At 53.7% G+C, this 8,962-nt stretch overlaps 1 long non-coding RNA gene across 3 annotated transcripts; it reads right to left on the reverse strand.

Moving 5' to 3' along the window:
• Window positions 1-3,094: 3,094 nt before the first annotated feature.
• On the reverse strand, window positions 3,095-8,708 carry LOC139441135 (uncharacterized). Of its 3 annotated transcripts, XR_011651557.1 has the most exons (5): window positions 8,255-8,708; window positions 5,971-6,129; window positions 4,828-5,072; window positions 4,440-4,666; window positions 3,095-3,221 (listed from the first exon to the last, which is right to left on the reverse strand). It is a non-coding gene; the product is annotated as an uncharacterized lncRNA (long non-coding RNA). The 3 variants fall into 3 exon arrangements; XR_011651556.1 differs by lacking the exon at window positions 3,095-3,221 and having other exon boundaries at window positions 4,008-4,542; XR_011651555.1 differs by lacking the exon at window positions 3,095-3,221 and having other exon boundaries at window positions 4,008-4,666.
• Between the last annotated feature and the right edge of the window lie 254 nt (window positions 8,709-8,962).

Raw genomic sequence — 8,962 nt, forward strand, 5'->3', positions numbered from 1 at the left:
CCTAGACCCAGCATTTGCCTGGTATATTCCAGCTGTAACAGAATAGCTTGGCGAACCCAGGGCGAATTAAATAGTTCATTCTAAGGACAACTTGAAAAGGACTTGGGTCTGCAGGGCTTATTAACAGCACTGGTGATTACCACACCAGTCCATATGATAACAGAAAATGCCGGACCACGTGGAACAAATTTACAAGGTTAATAATGAACCTTCTGTTTGCCTCTGAGATATTCTCAACCCCTCAGTCATAACCCTCCCAGCTTACGCCATTGAGCACTGCGGGGTGGGCAACAGTGGAGCTTGCCCTGCCCCTCCTGCCTGTCCCCACCACTGACGGCTCACTAGTGGTCCACAGTTGCCTTCAGCCTATTCATGTTCATGTTCACGATCATGTTCACATTCACATTCACGTACACAAGATCATAGAGATGCACTGGCAGCATCGAAGGAAGATGCTCGTTCTCCAAATTCAAACCTCCGTCCCGTCACCTGCCCGCAGCAAGCACGGTGCCAGTCTTTGAAACAACACCCTGCACTTATCTGGAGCACAGCAGAACTTACCTCACTCTGTGTGCGGGCATTCTTTTGTGGATGTCAAACAATTGAAATAAACGAACATTTTGATAATTCTATTTGGGTATTTTCTGGAAATGTCTGGGACTTTCTTGACCTCTGAGAAGCCCTACCACACCGGGAAAAAGGCCAGTGTAAACTAAGATCAGCCAAGTTAGTGCAACTTCGCTCAGACACTGCCTTGTATGTTTTCCCTTTGGTGCACGGGTTCCTCAAGGGCCCTTTGGGATCGGCGTCCTTGCAGCTGTTTTCCCAGTTTGCATTCCTCCATCCTCCGAACAGCTGCTGCCATTGGCTTCATTTCAGAAACTGGAGACCTACAGGTAAGATCTTCCTCGCAGGGGACCCAGACTCATCCCTGCTAAATTAGAAACCTACTGAGGCCTAGAGGTCTCTTTCCTTCCAGCAGCTCCCTGTAGCGCCCCCCTCGGGATTTGCTGCCTTCCCCGTGGCCTTCCCGCCCACTTGGCAGTTTGGGACTAGCAGCTGCACACACACAGAGGGGCCGCTGTTTCTGCCTGCGTCCTTCAGCTGGGTCGGCTCAGCTGCCACCAGGGGGCGCCTGGAGCCCCTGTTCTGCCGCTGACGGTGGACGCTGCCTTCACTCCACCTACCCGCCTCCCTTTATCTATCCCCTGGGCCCAGCCCGTGCAGGTGGTCAGGCTGACTTGGACAGTTTGGGATTGGTTATACATTCTCTCCACTGGGATTAGCCCATGAAGTGAGAGGGCATCTGCCTCGGGTAGAACGTCCCGCATCTTTGCATTTTGGGAGGCCTCCCTTTCCACTACGCACCTGTGGAGTGCAGGGGCCCGGGGACCACCCTGAGCGGAGAAGCTGCCCACGGTTCGCCTTCTCTCCTTGCTGAAAATCTCACGTCTCCTTTCGGTTTGTGATTTCTCACCCCAAATTCAACTTTGAGAGACGCTCATGGCACCGCAGCCCCGATGCTGTGCTCTGATTAGCGTCCCAACGTTCCTCCTCCTTCCGCCTCATTTCTTCTTAGAGGCTACTGCCCACTGTTAGAAGTCCGGTCTGAGAGCTGCGGGCTCCAAGCCTCGGCACCACGACTCTCCAAGTTTCCTGAGGTGAGGAGACTGTTTGCCACCGGGGAGCACAGCTGGCCCATGCTCCCTGAGGCTTGGGCAATAAGGTGGCGCTGGGGGAGGGGGGCGGGGAGGAGACAGAAGTAGCGAGAAGGCAGCAAGGAATGAGAGAAAAAGGGATCCCAATTTATGGGCTCGGTACACACCACTCGGTATCAAAAGGATTCTGCAATGAGAACTTTTTGGAAGTGGTGACCTTCATGCATCAAAGGATCCCAAATCAAAGGAATGGTAAATTACAGTCATCAAAACCCTGAACCGGAAAGGGCCTCTGGGTTCTCTGGTGATTAGAAAGTCTATTTCCAGAACATCCTTCTGCCTCAGCATTCCAGGAGTTGAAGTTGTACTAAACTTCAAGGCTCCAGACTTAGGTCACGGCGGCCTGCCCCTTAATGCCTGTCCTTCTCCCCCTGGGGCAGGTGTGAGGCGCCAGGGCCACTGAACAGGGCACTCCTTCCTAGAGCAGACATGTCATTTAAAGACTTTGAAATTAAAACACTACTCAAAAGTTTAAAACCCAATTGCATAATGGAATAGAACCCCAAATTCATAGATTTTGAAAGTTAAGTTCAAGCTATTGGAAATACAGGGCTGTGAGACCTTCACTGGTTGAAAAGTTTGGAGGCACTGCCTTTCCTAACTTGCTGTGTGACGCCTGCTGCGGCCAGGTCTCCAGTAGGGGGCGTGCAAGAGGCAACCACACATTGATGTTTCTCTTTCTCCCTCCCTTCCCCTCTGTCTAAAAGTAAATAAATAAAATCTTTGGAAAAAATGCATTCGCAAAGTCTCCATTCCCGTTACCATCAGGCAGTTGACAGTGGAGAGGCCTCTGGCCCTAATTTTACTGCTAATTAGTAAGTCCCATCACCTCTGAGAGACCCTCAGTTTCTTCTCTGTTCGATGGATTCCCTGCCCTCTGCCTTATCCTGATCATAGGGTTTCTGTAAGAATCAAATAAAGGGAAAGAGAAGGAATTTCTCCGACAGCTGAGAGGGAATTAGAATCACCGGGTTGTTGGAACATGAATGCGGAGGGAAGCTGGATACAGCGCTGTGGTGGAGTCCCTCCTGCTCCTGACCTGCTCAGCACCTTTTCCCAACATCCCAGCCTTGCGCCGGCAGAGGAGCGGGGAACAGGGAAGAGAGCGCCCTCTGGTGGGACTCCTCACTCACAGCCGCTCCCTGGCTGACACCCACCGGGAGGTTCTGACCTGCCAGTCCCACCGTGGCCCAGTGGGGCCGGCCCACGACCTTCTTCATGACGTTCTCATAGGCCAGCCAGGATGCCGCACGGCCTTGCCTAAGGACCTGGGGGTGGGGCAGAAGGAAATGAGGCCCTTTCCACCCTCAACCTCCCCACACGGTTACCTGGCACCTTCTCTGAGCCACACCTGGAACTTGGCGGGTGACATGGAGGTTAAGACCTCGTTTTGCCGGCAGCACACCGACAGTGATGACCCAGCAACTTGAGGGCCTTTGCTCACGGCTCCTCCCTGAAGGATTGGAAAGGGTTTGCATCCTCTCCACAGTTTTTCGTTGGCATCTGCAGGGTATCGTGAGTTTAAGTTCAAAGAACTGTGTGTACAGATACGCACAGTATATAGTATATAATTATGTATTCATAGTTATATAGTATATATTTGTAATGATAACTTTTGGATTTTTTCTGGATTCTGGGTCTCCCCTCCAGAACAGTGCATTCCTGAAGGGTCTCTTGGGAATTTTATAAGTGTGGGGATTTTTATATGCTGAAGAAATACACCATAAAAGACTGAGGCCAGGCAAGAGGTGTGGTTTCTTTGCAACATATATTATTATATTATATATATAATTCATATATTATATTATGTATATTATATAATATATATTATTATATTGTTATGTTATGTTATATAATATATTTATATATTATATATTGTATATTGTATATATATATATATATATATCGCTGTAGATATCATTCCGACAAGGCCTAGGAATTTCAGCCTCACCTCCTTCGACGTAGGGAAAGCATGGCCTCATCACCTAGTCAGTCTGTCCTCACTGCCCAACCCACCAGCCAAGTCAGACTTACTGACAGAAGAAGCGTAAGTCAGAATTTTTACAAATTCAAATACATGTTAAGATGCATTCCCGTCACTTCCCTTGCTGCTCTCAATTCTATCCTGACAGTGGGATGAACTGTGGCCACCCGGCTGTCGCGTGGGAAGCCTCTGGGTACAGCCGATTTTCCCCTTGGGAGATCAGGACGCAGCCCGGCGGGCTGGCCTGGAGAGCGGGGCCAGGGCGCTGGGGAGCAGGATACACGCACCTCCTCGTGTGCGGGCACCCTGGGCTGCCCCGCTCCACTGCCCGGAACCCTGGCAGTGACTGTACAGCGACTGTGTGACGCTGCCCTTTTCTCAGCTCCGGTGCCCAAGAGATGCACAACCAGCTTCCCACCCAGAGTGGGGCGCTGCGGGTCACCTCGATGTCACAGGTGGTGCCTCCCTCCTGCCACCTATCCTTTCTTGTCCTCCCTGCACCACAGGACAAAGCATCCCTCCCCTACCCCATGATAAATTATAAGTTCTGGAGGCACAAACCACGAGCCGTCCTGATCTAGCTCTGCACCCTCCAGCTCCCCAACTCAGCTCCGAGCAGTCACTGAATGACAGGCCCACCCCAAGCCCCGTCCCGTTGTGAGTTGAACTCTCCCTAGAACCCGCAAAGAGTCCCCTCTGGAGAAGCACAGTCTCAGGGGTCGGGAATGTCCATGGACCTGACTTGCGTTTCCAGGAGCACTGTCGAAGGAGTCTGGGCCCTAGAGGAGACTCTTCCCAGAAGGAGAGAAGAAAAAGACCGGAACAGCAGAGGCCTGCGGGCTGAAGGAGATTGGTCTTCACCATGGGCACTCAGAACATCATTCCACGGTCTCAGGGGAGCGCCCGCAGCAGGGAGCAGTTGGCGTGCCCGGCACCAGGCAGAAGGTGGAAGGCTTTCGGGACCCTGCTCAGAGTGAACGGGGCCACGGTCAGTCCCTTAGCTTGGTCCGGGGCTTATGGCTGGGGGGGACCTGCCCCACCCTCACGGGGCCCCCTGGCTTAGCCACACCTTGTCACCGGTGCCAAACAACTCCATGACACATCCTTGTCCTGAACTTATCCTACCTGCTTGGCCACAGCATCAGGCGCTCCTTTGCCAGTACCGGCCCAGGCAGGCCCGGCCTTGGTCCTTTAGAAATCAGTGTTGAATGCCCGAGAGCTGTGGCACCACTCTGCCAGGATCCAGCTGCAAGTGCTGGGGTGTTCCCACCAAGCACCAGTCCTCTGCGTGGGGTCCTTCTGGGTTTCAGGCCTTGGCCTTGTGGTTCCATGCATTAGATGTTCTAATGGTAGGGATTTTAGACCAGGTCCTAGGTAACAAATTTTCCCTTTATTGGTACTGAACTGGACACTTTGTGTGTGTGTGTCTGATTTAATCCTCATACTCGACACTTTAAAACAGACATTATTAACTCTCTTTTTTAAACGAGGAAACTATGTCTCAGCCAGGTTAACTGACTGGCTCAAGGCAGAGCCAGCACCTAAGGCAAGGAAAATTTGACCCCAAAGCCCACCTTACACATGTTGGGTCAGTAGTGGTCACATCACTGCCAACTTCATCTGTGCGGAGGTCTACTCATTCTGAATGATCAGGTGACAGGGGAGGAGTTCAAACTCCAAGGAACTTGGAAACATAAATTTGAGTCCTATACCCTAGGGATTACCAGGGTTAGATCCAGGCCTGCCAGGCATTTCAGGACTGCTGTATGCTACCCATCCATCCATCCACCATCCATCCATCCATCATCCATCCATCCATTCTTCCACCCTTCCTTCTATCCTTCCATCCACCCATCCACCCATCCATCCATCCATCATCCATCCATCCACCATCCATCCATCCATCATCCATCCATCCATCCATCCATCCATCCAATCATCCATCCATCTGACATGGGTTGTTATTCATTCTAAAAATACTGCTATCGATCAGAAGCCAGCCTTTCTGCTTCCCCCCACCAACTCCTAGATCCAAGTCCTTAGGCACACAGCAAGCCCAAGAGTTGCCCCATCCACCTTGCTGTAAGAAGCCTCTGTAAAGGAAACCCTGGAAGTACCCTGGACGTGGCTCAGTGCAGTCGAAGGTCAACACCTTCCAAGGAGCAGTCAGCTTGGTCGGCACCATACCTCCCATGGCCAGCCTCTACCCAACCTCCTTTCTTGCCCTCCTCTGCCCACCCTTCAACAATTCCTCTGAGCTTCACTGACCTGCTCAGAAAGGGTTCTGGCCACAGCATTCCTAGGGCCCAGGAGGGGTTGGCGAGGTCAGCCCAGGTGCACCCGCAGGGCCTGGAACGCCTCTGCATTACTGGACCCAGAGCATTCCAGGACAGTCCAGTTGGCCGTCAGCAGGGTCAGCGCTGCCACCTGGCAGTGGGGGAGGAGCTACACTTCAGAATCCTGGTGCGTGTTTCTCCATTCACTTTGGGCAAAGCTCTCACTTTCCTGTTTGTCCTTGGAAGTGAGGCCAGGCATCGCCTGCTCCCACAAGATCACTGTCATCTGGCGAAAGGGGACTTTGCCAGATGGGTCCCACAGCCTGCGGGGAGTCTCAGTGTTGGGGGAGGGAGAAGGAGGAAATGGGCACAGGGAGGCTATGTCTCAGCGACATCGGTTCTCAGCAGGGAGGGGACTCATCCATCACATGAGGTTCCATGGGACCCCGTGGCTTGTGCTTCCTTGCTGCCTTGGTTATTCTGTGGGCATCACAGCGGGGAGGCAGCAAGACTCTCTCTTGCCTGGAGGAGGCCTAAGGTAAGATTGGGCCCCAAAGAGCGTGAGGTCCTGGGTGGGGTGCCTTGGGGGTGTGCATGCGCCTGGGGCAGGGCCGGCTCTGCCGTCCCAGCTCACAGCCCGCCACCAGGGTCCCCTGCAGTGCCTTCTGCCTATTGCTCTTCCTGGGCACCATCTCTGCCAAGCTGAGTCCATCCTCCCACTGGGGACCCACCCTCCTTGGGAACCAGATTCTCCTACTTAGCTGCACCCCACCAAAACCTCTGGGTTTCTACAAAGAATAGGACGCTCATTGGAAACAGATGATTAGCTCTAGGATCTGCCCCCTTTGCCCTCATTTCCAGAGGACTCCTCTTTCATTGCCTGTTAAAGCACTTCTCCACAGTCCGCCGTCTGCTAATGTGGATGGAAATTGCTTCTGACGTGTGTAGTTGGTGGCTGGGTGCTCGGGGTGAAAGAACAGATAACGCTGAACTAATTCTGATTCACAGTGACCGTGACCAGAGAGGAGAAACTGGCAGAAGCAGGACACAAGGCCGTGAGGGCGTCAGAATGACTTTTATAAAACCAGATTTTGTGTAAGACCCGGAGCAGTGAATGAGAGCTGGCCAGTGGAAAACTTCAGCAGAGTCCAGCAATGAATACAGGCTGGCCCTGATTTACTAGCTGTGTGAGCTTGGCCATGTTACTTAATCTCTCTGTTTCCTCACCTGTAAAAGGAGGATAACTGTCTCAGAGTGTGCACGGCACCCAGCTAAGTGCTTGGTGTGCAGTGGGCATCAGAGAGAGCAGCCCCCACCCAACCCTTGCTCCCTGCTGCGTGGCACAATGTGTAAAACCCAACGGTGGGGTCCCCCGCCTCTGTCCAAAGGCTGGCCTGCTCAGCCAGGCGTTCTAAGAGAAGGGGCCAGTAGCTCTTGTGTACGTTTTGATCTGTGGCCACCCGGAATTATTTGCATACTCTGCTGGTCCCTTTGAGAAACTGAGGCAATCAGCGTGCTGTCAGCCCTAGACAGTCAACTAGGAGAGGCACCAAGTCTTGGGGGAGGGCAGTGCTGTTGTGTCATCTGTCACTCACGGTCACCGCTGGACCCTCCTGGGCAGTGAGGCCAGTGCTGAGGGGTGATGGCATGTCCATCTGGGGCTCAGGCCCCACAAAATCTACCTGCTTCAGCTGCACCTGCTCTTATCTTTGGGGGGCGCTGAGTAACATAGGGCCCTCAGCCGGCCCTCCCACCCCCACACACACTCCCAGTGCCTGCTGGAGGCAGGTTTTGAACCCAGGTCTAAGTCCAGAATCTGTGCTTGTAACCAGTTCCCCAAACCAGACTCCTGAGAAGTTTAAAACATGCTTTTCTATGAAGGTCAGGTGTGGGTCCCAAGCCCTTAGGTGCTGGGCTCTGCCCCAAGTGGCTCTAGCTTCTGTCCTGGCCCTTCCCGGACTTGCTACCCTGGAAAGGCCCTTTGTCCTGCCAGGCTCCAGGTTTCAATGGGGATAGAACTGCTTGCCCTTCTTTCCCTTTTCCACAGGGTGGCCAGGAGGCTCCTGAGGGGTAGAGGTGTATCACCATGCACAAGGGCTCCTTCGTCACTTGTGTCTGTCAGGGACAGATGAGGTTTGGAGAAGGAGATGCTGTTCCTGGAGGGCACCTGCCAAGTCTCCCTCAGAGGGAGAGACCACACAGAGCTGAGCAGACATGCGCGAGGACCATGTTATTTCCCAGGAGTCAGAGGAGTGCGGAGAAGCAAGTGGACTCACCTGAGTGGCCAGGATGCCGTGCTCAATCCCCGGGCTGTGCTTTCCACACCCAGTGACACCAGCAGCAGTCACGTCTGACATGGCTCCCAGGCTGGGCTCAGCCAGAGGGAGGAGAGAAACCAAGGGACCAGTGAGGCTTCTCGGGGACAATGAACCCTCAGGTAGTGGGGTGAGGCCCCCCAGAGAAGAATAGTACATTTACTCCTGCCTGGGTTCCCGCCCCCCACTTACCATGACTGAGCTTGCCTAGTGGCTGGTCCTTCTCCTTCTTGTCTGAGCCTCAGTTTCCTCACCACAGTGGCCTGTCCGATGAGCTGGTAGGGGCATGGCTGAGTTCTGAGGGGAGGCCTGCCTGGCTCGGGGGTGTCCACAGCCTAGAACCTTCTCTTCCTCTGTCCTCCATCCACCGACAGCGTCTTCTCCAGCAAACCCAGTGCTCCTGCTAAGACTTCTCCAGCCCAGCCTGTCGAGGCCTGGGAAGTCTGGGGCGTGGCGGGGGGGGGGGGAGGGCAGGGGTTGGTGCTGGTTCAACTGGAGCACAGAGAGGCCCAGGGCAGGTTGAGGAGGCGGAGCCACCCTGAGCCTTGAGGAAGGAGGGAAGAGACCAAGTCACCCCCTGCTCAGAAACCTTCAGGGCTCCCGGCACTCCAGAACAGAGCCTGCCTTCCACAGCTCAGCGACCCAGGCCCTGGAGTAGATAGAAGATTC

This window comes from Desmodus rotundus, chromosome 9, assembly GCF_022682495.2.
Source record: "Desmodus rotundus isolate HL8 chromosome 9, HLdesRot8A.1, whole genome shotgun sequence".
Lineage (NCBI taxonomy): Eukaryota > Metazoa > Chordata > Mammalia > Chiroptera > Phyllostomidae > Desmodus > Desmodus rotundus.